Raw genomic sequence first — 15,389 nt, forward strand, 5'->3', positions numbered from 1 at the left:
TCTCCAGCTTATCTCAGGTCGTGGTGAGGCTGAGGCTGTTTGCTCAGGGAATTTGGGGTGAATAGCAGGGAGTGTGGCTGCTTTGGAAGTCTGGGGATGACAAGGTGCTGGGGAGCTTGTGGGTGGGAGATGGGTTGTGGTGTCAGGACGACAGTTACAGCTTCAGTCTGAAGATGGGAGAAAACCTGCTCCAGCACAGGCTCTCCGTGGGGTCACAGCTTCCTTCACACACATCCAGCTGCTCTGATGTGGGGTCCTCCGTGGGCTGCAGGGGGACAACCTGCATCACCATTGTTTTCTCCAGCAGATGCACAGGAATCTCTGCTCCAACATCTGGAGCACCTCCTCCCCCTCCTTCTTCACTGACCTTGGTGTCTGCAGAGTTGTTTCTCTCACATATTCTCTCTCCTCTCTCACAGCTGCTGTTGCAAACTGTTTTTTACCCTGTCTTAAATACTTTATCAAAAAGGTACCATCACTGTCCACTGACGGGCTCAGCTTTCGCAGAGTGACATGTCTGTCTTGGAGCAGGCTGGCAGCAGCTGTGCCCACCAAGGGGGCAGCTCCTGGTGTCTTCTCACAAAGGCCACTCCTGCCACCCCTCTGCTGCCAACACCAGCAGCCCCTGTACTGCTGGTTGTGAAAGTTCATAAAATCACAGACTCACAGAGTGGTTTGGGTTGGAAGGGACCTTCAAAGATGATCCAGTCCAACCCCCCTGGCAGGGGCAGGGACATCTCCCACTGGATCAGGTTGCTCAAAGCCCCGTCCAACCTGACCTCAAACACTTCCAGGGATGGGACAGCCACAGCTTCAATGGGTGACCTCTGCCAGAGTCTCACCCTCCTCATCGTACATTTCTTCCCTATATCCAAGCTAACCCCACCCTCGTTCAGTTTAAAACCATTGCCCCTTGTCCTGTCAGTGCAGGCCTTGGTCAAAAGTCTCTCTCCCTCTTTCCTATAAGCCCCCTTTAAGTACTGAGTGGCCGCAGTAAGGTCTCCCTGGAGCTATCTCTTCTCCAGGCTGCACAGCCCCAACTCTCTCAGCCTTTCTCCATAGCAGAGGTGTCCCAGCCCTTGGACCATTTTGGTGGCCTCCTCTGGACCTGCTCTAGCAGGTCCATGTGTGTCTTGCGCTGGGAGCCCCAGAGCTGGTTGCAGTGCTCTGCGGGGATCTGAGGAGAGCGGAGCAGAGGGGGAACATCCCCTCCCTCAACCTGCTGGCCATGCTGCTGGTGATGCAGCCCAGGAGATGCACATTGCTGGCTGTTGTTCATTTGTCACCCACCAGTATCCCCCAGTCTTTCTCTGCAGGGCTGCTGTCCCTCCTTCCCTCCTTTCTTCCCTCTCTCCCTTCCTTTGTGTGCTCCCCCACTGTCATACATGCTACAAATGGTTGCATTGGTCAGAGTTGAAAAAAATTCTAGAAAATTAGGAAAGGGTTGAGTCAGTGCCTTGCAAACCAAGCATCTAATTTTTTTCTTCTTGTTTTACTTAGCTTGAATAAATAAGTTGCAATGTCAGACTCTGAGCTCTGTTTCCAAGAAGTAACATCAGCCTTAGGGAACTGAAGGACTGCTTAGAGGTCATTGATATCCCAGATCTCTTTTGGCAAATGGGACTTCAGCTGGAAAGTCCTCTGCCGGGCTGCCCTCCATCCATCCATCCATCCATCCATCCATCCATCCATGCCACAGTCTGTGTTGGTCCTGGGGATTGCCCTGACCCAGGTGCAGGACCTTGCCCTTGGCCTGGTTGAAGTTCTTGAGGTTCACATGGGCCCACTCCTCCAGCTTGTCCAGGTCCCTCTGGATGCCACCCCTTCCCTCCAGCATATTGAGTGCACCACTCAGCTTGGTGTCACCTGTGAACTTGCTGAGGGTGCACTCGATCCCACTGCCTGTGTCATTGATGAAGATATGAAATAGTATCGGTCCCAATCTGGACACCATTCATTACAGGTTTCCACTTGCACATTGAGCCATTGACTGCAACTTTTTGGACACAGCCATCCAGCCAATTCCCTGTCCAACTATAGTCCATCCATCAAACCCATATATTTTCAATTCTAGTTTCTCCGAGTTCCCCCAGCTTTTCCTCTGGGGAGAACTCTGCTTCAGTGCCAGCTCACTTCAGCTGTGATTCAGCAGTCGTGCTGGAAGCCGTCCTGCCTACAACAGCATCTCTCTCGTTTCTGTACTGGTTTGAACCTCCAAGGTCATGGCCAAGCCCGTGTTTTCCAGCAGCGGTGGCTGCAAGGAAGTGTGCTGCAGCCATCAAGGCTAGTGTGATTTCTGGAGCACTATGGCCAAGTGCTGGCTCACCTGCCATGCCAGGAGGAGAGGGATGGCACCGGAGTCGTGCACTGTGCGTGCGGTCTGGCAGAGTGCATGCAGCCAGCTTCCAGCAAGCAGTGAGGTGAAACACCTGCAGAGAAGCAGCACAGGAGAGAAGCCATTCCCACTGCCGGCTGCTGGGACACTAGAGTGCCTCCCAGCTGTCCCGCTGAAGATTTAACCTAATCAACCTCTGCAGAGGAGGTCCCAGCAGAAACCCACAGGCTGCATGGCTAGGTTGTCGGTCCTGCATCCCTGCATGCTCTGAGGTCTGCAGGGGCTGTGCACACATCAGGTCTTCTGCATTGCTGCCCCTCCCCTCCCTGAAACCCTGCCCGAAAACACCAAACCCCAGTGGTGTTTCTGCTGACCCAGCTTTGCAGGCTGTGCAGTTTGCTGCTTAATTATCAGGGCTTGGATCCCCTGCCTGTAATAAGTGGGTGCTCACTGGTGCGCTCTGCAGATGCTCTGCAGCTTTGTGTGCCCACAGTGGGATGGAGATGGGAGTGTGCACCCCAGTCGTGTCTACACCCTGGACACCCTCTCACTCATTTGGTGCACCCAGCCTGCCGGGGCTGTCCCCGATAGTGATGTCCTGGCCTATGGCTGGGGATGGTTTAATGGGATGTGGCGCTGCTGAATAATTTGTCTCACGCCTGAGACTTTCTGCATAACGTGGCTGGCTCGTAGATGCAATTAATGCAATCAGTAGATTGCTGGGCTGTTCTTTCAGGGACTTGTCGTGTCGTTAGCACGCTCCAGTTCCTTTCCTGTTGGCAATGGTGTGCTGTGTTTGGACCAGTCTCCTCCGGAGGCGTTGACATGAGGACATGTGGGCTGGGGAGCTGTTACCATAAATCCTGGCTTGTGACTGAGAGATTAGAAATGGGGTTTGGCTTCATATTCCAGACTCAGCAGCCTGAATATGTAATGTTTGCTGATGCTGGCTGATAGGGACAAGGAAATTAGTTGTTAATTTGTCACCCCAATAGCAATGCCTGCACCATGTCAGTGACAGTGATGGTCACTGGGTGTCTGGTCATCCCTGGTAAGCCAGAGATAAGCAGAACCTTGCATGGCCCTTTGCTCTGCCCAGTCTCCCAGCCTCGGAGGGTTTTCTTTTTTTAGGGGCTTTCATTCAGTTTTATCTATTTTTTCCCTGCTGGTGAAGGCTTTGGTCCAGGTCTCAGCTGGCAGATCCTTCCCTCTTGGCTCTTCTCTGCCAATGGGCACCTGAGTTCGATGTCCCACATTACTGCTGGTGGCCACAGCGATGAGTAACCCTCTCCTGGAACTGATTTCTTTTTCCAGTGAGTTGTTCTTGATGATTTCTTGAAGGCCAGGCTTTCGCCTCTCCTCTCCATGCTTCCTCCACCTCTGGGAGCAGCCCTTGACGTGGTGCATCAAGGGTTATTACCAAAGCCATAAGGAGAGTCTGGAGCTATGTGAGCTGAGGTTGCTCTCTGTGAATTCACTGCTGCCCTTGCGTTGCCTCCACGTAGTCCCCTGCCAGCGCCTGGTCTTAACAGTGTTTTTCAGGCAAAGGCTGCATTTGAGTTCATGATGTCTTGGACCGTGGGCTGCTGTGTCCTGTTATGACGTGGAAAGTGTTGATATCCCACGTGGGTGGGTGTTAGGACAGTGCCAGCCCCTGGGAAGAAGAGCGGTTTGGTAGGGTGGGCGCTGTCTGGACCTTGGGTGGTTTGTGAGCTGTATTTTGGAAAGTTGCTTTTCTTCCTCCCCGCTTTTTAATTTTTGGGGCAAAAACCTTACAGTAATCAAGTAGACCTTAAAAGATACGTTCTTTTCCCCTGAGGGGGGATGCTCTGGTGGAGCTGGGGGTGAGTATCTGCTGGTGGTCACTGACTCAGGGGACTTGTATTTATTGTTTGCGAAGTGGAGGTATTTCTGAAAACAAGTCATTTTTGCTGAGTAGGTGCCTGCACCAGGGCAGGGATGAGCAGCAAAGAAGTGTCTTCCCAGCAGCTGGATGGTGCTGATTCTCTCTGGCTCTGGTGATGGAGGGAAGAGGCGTTGGATACAGTAAAGGCATTAGCTCATGTTTAAAAAAGATTTTTATAAGAAATAGTTGCTCACTTTGGGAGGTCGGCACTGCAGGAACACAGTCTTGTTGAAGGGCTTTAAACAAAACCACGGGAGGTCAGGAAGCGCCCCTGATATCACTTTGAAAGTCTGGATTAGTGAAGACTGACCCTCAGTAGAAGGAGGATCGGGTTTGGGAACATTTCAGAATGGTGTACACAGATCTGAAGTCCTTGATGGAGTGCACCCATGGTGCTGGGGGAGCTGGCTGGCGTCATTGTGAGGCCACTTGCAATTATCATTGAAAGCCGATGGTGATCAGGGAGGTGCCTGAGGACTGGAGGAAAGCAAATGTCCCTCCAGTCTTCAGGAAGGGCGAGGAGGAGGATCAGGGGAGCTCCAGGCTGGTCATCCTCCCTGTGACACCTGGGAAGGAGCAACTAATCCTGGAAACTGTTTCCAGGCACATGAAGGACAAGAAGGTGATCTGGAGCACAGGTTTACAAAAGGAAAATAGCACCTGACCAACCTGATAGTTTCTATGATGGCTGGCTCGGTGGGTGCAGGGAGAGCAGCAGGTGTTGTTTGTCTTGGTTTTAAGCAAGACTTTGACACTGTCTCCCATAATATTACCATTGACAAAGTAGGGAATAGATAAGTGGACAGTGAGGTGGATTGCAGACTGGCTGAGGTGCTGAGTTCGTGGTGGTGATCAGCATGAACACCTGGTGGAGGGGTGTGAAGAAGACAGAGCCAGACTTGACCACATGGTTGAAAAAGCAGCTGTTCTGTGGATGCAAGCCCTTTTGATACCTGATGTGGAAACAGCCAGCTTCAACATGAAAAGCAAACTGAGAGCAGTTGTCCCTGAGCTACACTGAGTACAGCTCAGCTGAGCCATCTGCGGGGAAGAGGGAACTGGTGCCTGTGGAGCAGGGGGTGGGCACAGCACGGCGGAGGGATGAGCTGGGTCCTCCCTGCAGAAAGGGAGAAGAGCAGTTTGTGGCTGTGGGATGCAGGGGAGGGAGTGGGGAGGAGAGGTGATACCATGCTGAGCTCAGTGTCATGGCCAGGATGTTATCCCAATACTTGAGGGAGAGATGGGAGCAGCCTGGTTGCTTTGGAAGAAATGTCCTCTGCCCCTCATGCTAGTAACTGGGTGCTTTTGCCCTTTTCTGGGCTCTGCCTGCGGGTGCAGTGGAGCTGAGTGGTCACCTCCTTTGGCTTGCACAACTGCCACCCGGTGCAGGCTGTAGCATCTTGGGTTTCCCCGCAGAATCATGGACTCACAGAGTGGTTTGGGTTGGAATGGACCTTCAAAGATCATCCAGTCCAAGCCCTCTGCCATGGGGGCAGATTGCTCAAAGCCCCGTGCAACCTGACATTGAACACTTCCAATGGTGGGGATCCAGTGAGAGGCAGCCAGATATGTGTGACCAGCAGAGGCTTCAGTTTGGTGTTGAAATCATCCCCTTTGTGGTCCTGGGTGTTGAAATCTTGGTTCTCACAGGGGTCCCCATCAGAGTCTGGGGGATGCTGGAGGTCTTGGCTTGACACCCCACTTCTTGAGCAGGCTCGTGGTGCTTGTTATTCGATGAGGACTTTGAGTACATTGTGAGATCTCATCGCTGCTGCCAGTTGTGCCACCAGGAGAGGGGTGCCACATGGAAGTGCTCCAGGAGAGCAGGGGTGATGGCAGCCACATTTAGGATGGAAATGAGGTGATCCACAGTTGTGCCCATGTGAGAAAAGCTGTTGTGTGTGTCCCAGGTATCACCCTGCATAGGGCTTGGCTGGGGGCTTGCTTGGAGGTTTCTCTTCAAGCAGCTGCAGAACTGCCAGGCATGTGATGGAACTGCTGTGGTGGAGGGGTGACATCCCCGTTTCTTTTGGATCTATTTCTTAAAATCCCAGTGTTAGGAGTTTGGACCATGAGTTCCCCCAGCACTGAGCCTGCAGAGTTGGAGATGAACAGGTGACCGGCTCCTGCCTCCTGCTGCTCAGAGGACTCTGAAACAAATGTTTTGGGCTCTGGACAGGCAGGTGACATTACTGGGGGGACTGGGACTGAGACTGAGCCCCATGTGGCAGCTGTGTCACACCACAGTGCAGGCAGGCAAGGACCTCAAATCAGGGACTTGTCAGCCATGTGTATGACACCAAATCCCCTTAAAAATCTCAGTCTGAAGTTTAATGAGCAGATTGAGGTGAGTGGTGTGTGGGAAAGACCCTGGGTGTTGGAGTGGGGTGCAAGGGTGTCTGAAGTCATGTGCAGAATAAGTAGCAGAACATGAGCATCGAAGGGGCTGGAGGATCTTGCTGTAGGGTTATGGGGGGACTTCTCACAACATTTCTGCCATCCAGGAGATCTGCTGAATTATAGCCTCCAATTAAGCTATAAAGAAAAGTTCTCTGACAGAAGAAACTGCGAGTATCAATAGAGTTAAATAGCAGTGGGGAACCTGTGCATTGCTGGCAGATGCTGATGCAGATGCTTCACATGGGAAACAAAGTGGTGATGAGTTATGGCATTGCAGCGGAAACACCCTAGACCTGAGACCTTTGGGGTTTGGGAGGCCTTTAGTTTGCATTTGGTTGGGGAAATGGGAAAAATTATTGCTGTTTCAGGCAGGAAGGCTGCAGAGGCTCTGATGGGGCAGCACTAGGTTTGAAGGCTCTCAGAGGAGAGCACGGCTTGTACGTGGCCCTGATGCTTCCCTCATGGTGGCATTTCTCCCCCGCACTGATCCTGCCTCAGTTTCTGCAGGTCTGCTGGAGAGAAATGTTTTCTGAGGACAGGCAGCATAAATCTTGAGCTTCCATTTAATGCCAGCAGAGCCTGCTTAATAGGTTTAAGCTTCTTGCCGTTTCCTAGCACTGTTAATGAGTTTCCAGGCCCCACAGAGGTGGAGCAGAACTGTATTATTTTCCTAATCAAGTTATCAGATTATTAGCAAAAATGCAAATAAAAGAGCTGCTTTGGCTGTGAGTAAAAAAAGAAGCACTGTCTGGAGAAGCACTCTGTTGTGGGCACCACGTGGCAGATAATGGAGGGCATTATAATCAGGCAGGGCCAAATAATTGTCAGGGAAAGAAGATAAAATGCAGCTGGGATGTGGCCTCCTCTGATTTCTGGCCTGGGGCTCTCCCATGGAAGATTTTTCTTCTTAATTGTATGAAGCTGTAGATGTTAGAAGCATTTATTGAGTCACTTCATGAGTGTACCCTACTGGTAGAAGAGCTCACGAAGAGTTAATGGATGATTAATTAGCTTAGAGGTAAATAATTAATCAACTGGTGTAGAATCCAACAGGTCAGAACTTGGCTTCTGATCTGTAAATACTCATGTGCGCACAGCTGAAGACGATCTTGTGCAGATATTATTTATTACAAGCCTCCAGCCCTTTGCGAACCACTTCTTTGTACGCTTCTAATAAGAAGAGTGATCCATCATTCATTGCTCAGATAACTGCCAGAGGTTGTCACGGCTGGTAGTGGCGCTTAGGTAGTAGCATTTTGACCTGTAAATCTAAAATAACTCTGCATGGGAAAGGAAGTACAGCTCCTGTCCCATTTAAAAGCATGGCACTGAGGAACAGGGGAGATAAAGACCTCCCTGGTGTCCCCGCTCTGGTGGCACTGCCCGGAGGCAGGCTGTGGAAATGGGAGCAAGATGTCTGCAGTACTGATGACTGCACAACTTGGTCATCAGCCAGAGGAGAAGTCATGCAGCACAGAGGTGAGATGTGAAACAGTGCTGAGACATTGTACCTTGTGTTGGAAAGGGCTTCACCTGAGGAAAGCATCTCTGCTCTTGTGTTTTGAGCTTTCTTGTGCTCCCGTTATTGGTGGCCGAGGAGGGTTGCCTGGTACCCTGGGTACTGAGTCCAGCTATGTTATGTCGATAAGGATGAGAAGCTCTTATCCAGGACAAGGTGAAACCTTTTATCTTGGACAAGGTGAAAGCTGCAAGGAGGAGCACAGGATGAGTGAGAATTCTGGTTATTTGTTAACTAGCATTATTCCACTTTTTCTTTATAGCAAGGGATCTCCATACGGGATTCACTCTCTGCTTTAGAGAAAAGCACTGGTGTTCTGTCCCTGTGATAAAACACAGGTGTTCCCTATTTTGGGCAGGTGCACATGCAGCCTTCTTGTGGAAGGCTTTGTATGTGCCCAGCTGTACTTGGAGCCTTTCTGTTTTCTCCATGTGTCCCCCAGTCAGAGCTGGAGGCCATCAAGAGGTGCATTGACCTGATAATTTCCTATAGCAGTTGCTTCCTGGACCTGGCTGTTGTACTGTCTCCTTCCCACCACCCCGCATGCTGGTGAGTCAGCAAGCTAGAAGGTTGTCCCATGCTGGATCCCATGTGGCAGAGTTTTGCCACTGCCCCAAGCAGAGGACCCGCCCTGTGGGCACCCTACCCATTTACTGACCCCATCTGAGACAGGTCAGATCAGAGATGTTAATTTAAATGCCTGTGATATTGCTTTAGTCTGTTTTGGTGGAAACTATCTCCAAAGCAGCTGTTGAGTGTGCCTGTGTGCGTGCGAGGGTGTGTGTGCCTTTTCCTACAACCCAACAGCTTCTTTGTTGGTGTTCTCTTAGCTGTTACCTTCTTGGCCCCGGTCTGAGCCTGCTGGAAGCCTTTCCCTCTTGGGTCTGGTCAAAAGTGGTGGGTACAAGTGTTGAAACTTCTTATTTTGTCCCTGTAACCACAGCTACAAAGGGAACAGCTCCTGGGGAAAGTTTTGGTGGAAAATAATCAAATCCTGATGTGCCTATGTGCAGGCTTGAGTCTGTGTCAGTTCCAGCCTTTCTCTAGTGCCGTGATGTGAAACCATCACTCGTTCCATGCCTGTGGTTGATGCTTTGAATATTGCTTGGCTTTTTACTGCAACATAAAAAGGTTTAGAGTTATATTAATATTTCAAAAATGTAATAAACAGTTGGGCTATTACAACTGGACAGGTTGTGTTGAAGGGTTTCAGGTTCACTGGTTTTATCTTCAGGTCTTAATTTCCACTTCAAACAATTATTGGTCTTTAATCTTTTAAAGATGTAATTGTAAAAAGGCTCAGCAGAAAGAGGCCCTCAACCTCAGATAAAGAACACCTGGGTTCAAGAAGGAGCTGACTCCTTGAGGAGTCTCTGGAGCCCTGAGAGTAGTTGGGGAAGCTCAATGTTCATTAGTGTTTATCTAGAGCAAAGAAGTATAGATGGTTTGTTTCTGTGGTTACTTCAATTAATCACTGGACAGAAACCCCCAAATTTCTCCCAAAATGTTTCTGGGTCAAAAGCAGAGCAGGGGCAGACATGCCGGAAGGTTTTTTTCTATGCTCCCTTTGCCTTTGGCTTGTTGGAGCAACCTGTGATGCTGCCCTGCTCTTCCCGGCTGCAGTGTGACGCTGTTTGCAGATAGGCAGGTGTTCTCTTTGAAGCTTTTCCATTGAAGAAACGAGGCTGAAGTTATGAAGTTCTCTTAGTCGGCCAAAGCTGCTGGTGAGAAACCGTAGCCAATGCGACCTCCACCGGTCCTTTCCTTTCTTGTTCTTTTTTAGCATAGTGAGAACATTTTGAAGAAGAGGTGGCAATGTCGACACTTGAAAGGCAGCCTCTTTCTATAGGAGGAATGGCAGAAAGAGCCAGATGCCAAATCTGCTCTCCAAATGCAGACAGTAAAGCCCTGTCATTGTGGGTGGAGAACTCTTCCCTGTTGTACCTCAGCTTGGAAGAAGCACTGGTGTCTCTGCATTGCTTCTTGTCACCCCACCTGCTGTTGTTTGATGAAAGACAATTCAAACCTCATGCTGATTCCCAGGTTTTTGGGGCCAAGGTCCTTCTGAGCACAGAGTCACCTGTAAAGGCATCAGCCTGTGGTGATGGTAGAAGATGACACTATGTATGTGTCATCCTAAGCTGAGGAGTGCTCTTTGCGAAGTGTTTGGAAATGATGTGTGTAGTAACATTTTTTCCATTGAGAGCTTAAAGGTTTTGAATCATGAATCAAAAACTAGCATGTCCATGCCTTTATAATGCCCATTTTGCTAAGCAGGTTGGGTATGTGAGAGAGAAGCTGGGATTTTTCTGTACAGGTATAGGCTTTGAGAATAATGCAGCTGAGTGACTCATGTGTGTTCAGCCCAAGTCAGAAATTAGGACACTTTTATGCAAGGCATGTTAACGTCTCTTAAAAATGCTACAGCTATAAGAAGTGCCTTATTCTTGGCATCCATCTGGGTTCTTGCAGAGACAGTGCTTAGAGTGGGTAATGGCACCATGTGTGGATTATACATCTCGCCGTGACCAAGATGAATCTGGAGCTCCCAATCTGGAAGATAATTCTGTGCCTTCAGTGTACTGCAAGGGCTTTTAATAGCTTATGGTGCTACAGGAAAGCAGCCTGGTGGGAAAGCAATTTGAAAAACGTAAGCAGAATATCACCCACCTCATTTTCCTCTGAGTTTTAAGAAGATCCTGCTTAGCAGTTCTACTTCTGCAGTGGTGGAGCCATGTCAAATGGAACTGCTGTCAAGATTTAGCTGTGGGTAGGATGTGTAATTTTTGCTTTTAATTGCAAATAAAATAAAGCAATATCTAAACCCTCATTTGTATTCTTTTTTGTTTGTCCTGTTGTTCAGTTTTATGTGAAAAAATGCTATCTAAAAGGAGACATCAGTGTATGGCATCGTAGCTCCATTTCCACGGTGGACCCGTTTCTGTACCAGCTCTGAGCAGGGTGTTGCTCGCAGCATCCAAACCCTGGGGAGCTCCTGCTCTCTCACTAGAGAAGCTCTGAGCTGATTTTTTCAGCAGCCTGGAGCGAAGAATCTAGTAGTTAACTTTGCTGCTGAAAGGCTTCCTATTGGGACCAGCCTCTGTCCTTGTCTGAACGCACTGCTGGTGGGGAAGGTGGTGACTAATATGGATGGAGCTTGCTGGTTGTGAGCGACAGAAGGAATGTAAAGAAATCCATATTTTTGTGATTGAAGTAATTTGTTACGTGAAAAATCCAGATTCTTGTGATGGAAGGAGGCTTTTGTGAGCCTGCGGTAGTGCCTTCTTGCAGACAGCTGCTTCGGTGTCCCTGGCAGTGGGGAGCACTGGTGCTGAGGCATGAGCCCGCCTAGCTCTGTTTCTAGCAGGAGGACCATGATGCTTGGCTGTTGGGGTTGGTGTTCAGGCAGTAACCTCCTCCTATTTCCAAACTTTGAATTCAGTAAAAGACCAAATTAAGTTACATGAAGGCACTAACTTGTGAACTGTCCAAGGTTGTCTAAAGTGTGACCTGGAGTTTTAGGCAGCAGTTCTGGCTTGGTGGGACCCGGGGCTTGGAAACCTCTCCTTCATTACATGTGGCTGGGACTCATAATTAACATCACTGAATGAATGCAAATGTAAAATCCATCCTGCTTTGCGTCCAGGCAAAACCATGCCCAGACAGGGTGGAGTGCATCAGGGTGGTGCTGACTGCCAACCCTGAGCTGTTGCCCCCAGGTTCCATTCCTGGTAGTGAGATGCGCTCTCTACCCTCATCCTCTAAAGGCAGATGCTGTGCAGGCTCCTTGGCTTTCTGCTGAACTGCTCCTGCTCTGGTGCAGGCTCACCCTTTGCCCCCCACACTGGGATGTGCAGGGTGCTGCTGCTGCCGGGGGCAGTAGGAAGGGAGTTGGCGGGGTTGGTTTTGATGCATGGGGTGATTCCATGTCCTCCTTCACGACAGCGCTGTGGGGGTTTCCAATTCCCCAGCTTGGGGCAGGCTGTAAGCGAATCTGCCCTCATCTCGAGGAGCCTGTGCAGCCAGGGACACCGTGCAGGTGGGCCACGGGATGAGCCTGCTGGCAGCGATGCTCATCTGCACCATCTGCTGCCGCCAGGAGCATCTGTCTGGGGGCTTCAACTCCTGCATCCTCCCTCGCCTCCTCCTTCCTCTCGCTGCCTGTGTAGCAGCCCTGCCCTCAGCAGAGACCACACAGCGGTGGACAAAAATAGCTCCTGCAGAAGCTATTGAAATGTCAAGAGCGAGCAGGCAAAGCCCAGTCACGGTGTTGACAAACCACCGCTGTGTGCGTGGTCAGGGCGAGTGCCCTTCCCTGTCACGCAGGGATGCAGTACCTGCTGAGGGCTCGTTAAAATGTCATTAGAGCATGGCTTGGAGCAAGCACTGGGAAAGCGCTAGATAAAAGCTGTTGCAAAGCTCTTCATCCTTGCTGGTGGAGGAAGGGCCTCTGCTGTGAGCTGTGTCCTCCCCTCCTGTGCTGCCCAGCCTCACACTTGTGTCTGTTTGGGGAAAGCATTGGCAGTGGGGAAGGGTCCTGGCCCCCATCTCTCCATGCTGTTGGGGTGCAGGAGTGCCCGTCCAGAGGGCTGGGGGCTTCATCTGCTGCACAGTGTCTTCTGCAGTGTGGGAGCAGAAGGTTGCTAGGAACTAGGAAGAGCTTTGGAATTGGCTATTAAAACTTTGCAGGCTCCTAATGTGTAATAATTAATGATAAGAGGAAATGGGCTTGGCCCAGATGAGATAGTGTGTGTGCCAGAAGGGGAGCAGCTGTGCTTGCTAGTGTTTGCCTGTGTAACTGATACTGAAAGGCAGCACCAACCTTAACTGTTACTGCTCTGGATGGTGTTTTCACTGTGAAACTTCTGGATTTTTTTGCCAAAAAACATTACGTAGATTCACCCCTTCAGAGCCATCTGGCCACAGAGTGCTGCAGGATGAGCAGCACTGCTCCAGCCGTTGGACTTCGCATCCTTGTTGAGTGTGTTGCTGCTGCATATTGCTGGTTATTTCTTACTCCTGTGGTGTGCAGGCTGTCCAGGGAAGAAGATGAAGAGCATCATGTGTTGCAGGACATGGTCAGTAACAACATACAGTGAAAAAACCAGCCGATTAGTTTAGTCAGGCTTGGATGGGGGGGTTGTCCGAGTTTTCTAAACAAATGGTGCAGGGTTGGTCAGGACTGCGGTGCTGCCTGGGCACCCGTATGCTTTGAGCCGTGGTGTTTGTCCTGGTTCTTCCTCCACTGAACTCGGTAACTTGAGTTTGACAAAGGAGGTGGTCCAGAAGATCAAGGTCTTGATATATAAGGACATGGCAAAGACTAACCAGCTCTTCGGTTTTCAGCACTTCCTCCTTGTAAGGTGATAGCAGATTGTAACAAAGACAGTCTTCTTTTGGGCTCTGGAATCTCTTTCTGTAAGGCATTTACTCTCGTTCTTGAACAATTTCTGTTAATGACACCTCCTTGCTTTATTGGGTCTCCTCCCATCTGCTTCAGATAGTCTCCAGATGAGGAGGTACCCCTTTGCATGTATCCAGCAAGGTGCAGGCTGTCCCCCTTACCTCCCCTTACCCCGCAGCCCAGGGACCAGCATCAGTGGTGCTGCATGGGGACAGGTGATGTTCTGCAGCCATGACATCCTGTGAAATGGCTACTTTTCACAGATTTCATGAAACACAAAGCACAGCAGCTTCTCTTGTCTGGCCTGATACATCACAGGGCACTACAGCTCCTTATTTTCACAGAATTACAGATTGGCTGAGGTGGGAAGGGACCTCTGGAGGTCACCTGGTCCAACATCCCTGCTCAAGCTGGGTCACCCAGAGCAGGTTGTCCAGGACCATGACCAGACGGTATTTGAATATTTCCAAGGATGGAGACTCCACAGCATCTCTGGGTGACCTGTGATCAGTCACCAGTAAAAAAACCCTTTCCTTACAGAACCACAGGCTGGTTGATATTGGCATGGACCTCTGCTCCACCTCTGGAGACTGTGGTAGGTCAAAAGCAGGAAAGACTGAAATACTGCCATGCCAAAGAAGTTGGGTGGGTGATGTGTCCTCCATGAAAGAGGTGGGGCCCCAGTCAGTGGAGGTTCCTGACGACGCAAGTGCAGATTTGGTGCTTAGTTTGGTCCAGAGCATGCGAGCTTGGATCAGAGAAGACTTCTTGAGGACACAGATCTTCATTATCAAGTGGACCATGTCTGGTGATGGCTAGTGTCTGGTCTTCAGAAGTTCAGAGACCATTATTAGTTACCGAGATGGAAACAATAAGAACCTGTCCCTTCCTGACCATTGCACACAGGAGTCGTATCTTCTGCAACACAGCATTTGAGTGCAGTCCCTGTCCCAGCACCAGTCTGGCAAGTCCTGTGGCCTGGCTAAGGCTGGTATGGGAAATCCTGATCATTCCTTGACCCCAGAAGGAGGGGACTGAACAGGGGATTAACTACCCACAGACTGCAAGAAGCAGGCAAGCCAAGCATTAGTGGACACCAAGTACTTCCGGAAAATTGGATTAACCAGATCTTTTGCTGAGATTAGGTAGTATTCAGTATTCAGGTAGCTGCTCTGTGTGTGAGCAGCTTTTGCAAGGGCCAGTGCCCACGTGCTGTGATCAGGTGGCATCTTCAGACCTCTCATGGGTGAAATCCTGCTTTCTGGCCTCTGTTGCACTTGATTTTCTCCTGGTACATCCTCATCTGGGAAATGTGGAAGTGCTGTTTGGATACAGTGTCAATGTTGTGTTTGGAGGTGGGATCACAGCCCCCTTCTGTCTGCACTGCCCATCCTCTGAGCTGCTTTGAGCTCGGAGAGGCAGTTGTCTACCTGAGTCCTGCTCAGATTTGTTGTTTCCCAAGAAAAAAATGTCTTCGATCCCTGCATGAATCATCCTGCCACTGGCTGCTTCCTTCCTTGCTGGCTCTCATGTAACCTTCTCCCAGTGTATGAGAGGATACAAGGTCCTGGAGTTGTATTTGACCATTAGGTTATTGCTGTCCATGGGAACCAGCTGAGATTTATCCTTTTTCAGTATCTCTGTAATTGATTTTTAGCCTGGTTTTGTCATTAATCAAGGGTGTCTTTAAATCAGATAGGTGAAGAAAGCACAGCTCTTCTGTGTCACCTCTGTGAGCCGGTGAGTGGATTTTCCTCCAGCCTGCAAGCTCTTAATGAAAATACTGAATTGAACTTGACCCAGGAGTGACCCCCACCATGGGAGT

The 15,389-nt window shown here is 50.0% G+C and overlaps 1 protein-coding gene and 1 long non-coding RNA gene across 3 annotated transcripts in view; both read left to right on the plus strand.

Annotated features, from left to right (window-relative positions):
* Positions 1–15,389, plus strand: part of STX1A (syntaxin 1A) — a 94,632-nt gene that overhangs the window by 33,670 nt on the left and 45,573 nt on the right. The gene's annotated exons all lie outside the window — the stretch shown is intronic.
* Positions 7,740–10,984, plus strand: LOC126039324 (uncharacterized). Its single transcript, XR_007506296.1, has 2 exons — positions 7,740–8,120; positions 10,633–10,984. It is a non-coding gene; the product is annotated as an uncharacterized LOC126039324 (long non-coding RNA).

This window comes from Accipiter gentilis, chromosome 6 (assembly GCF_929443795.1).
Source record: "Accipiter gentilis chromosome 6, bAccGen1.1, whole genome shotgun sequence".
Taxonomy (NCBI): Eukaryota; Metazoa; Chordata; class Aves; order Accipitriformes; family Accipitridae; genus Astur; species Astur gentilis.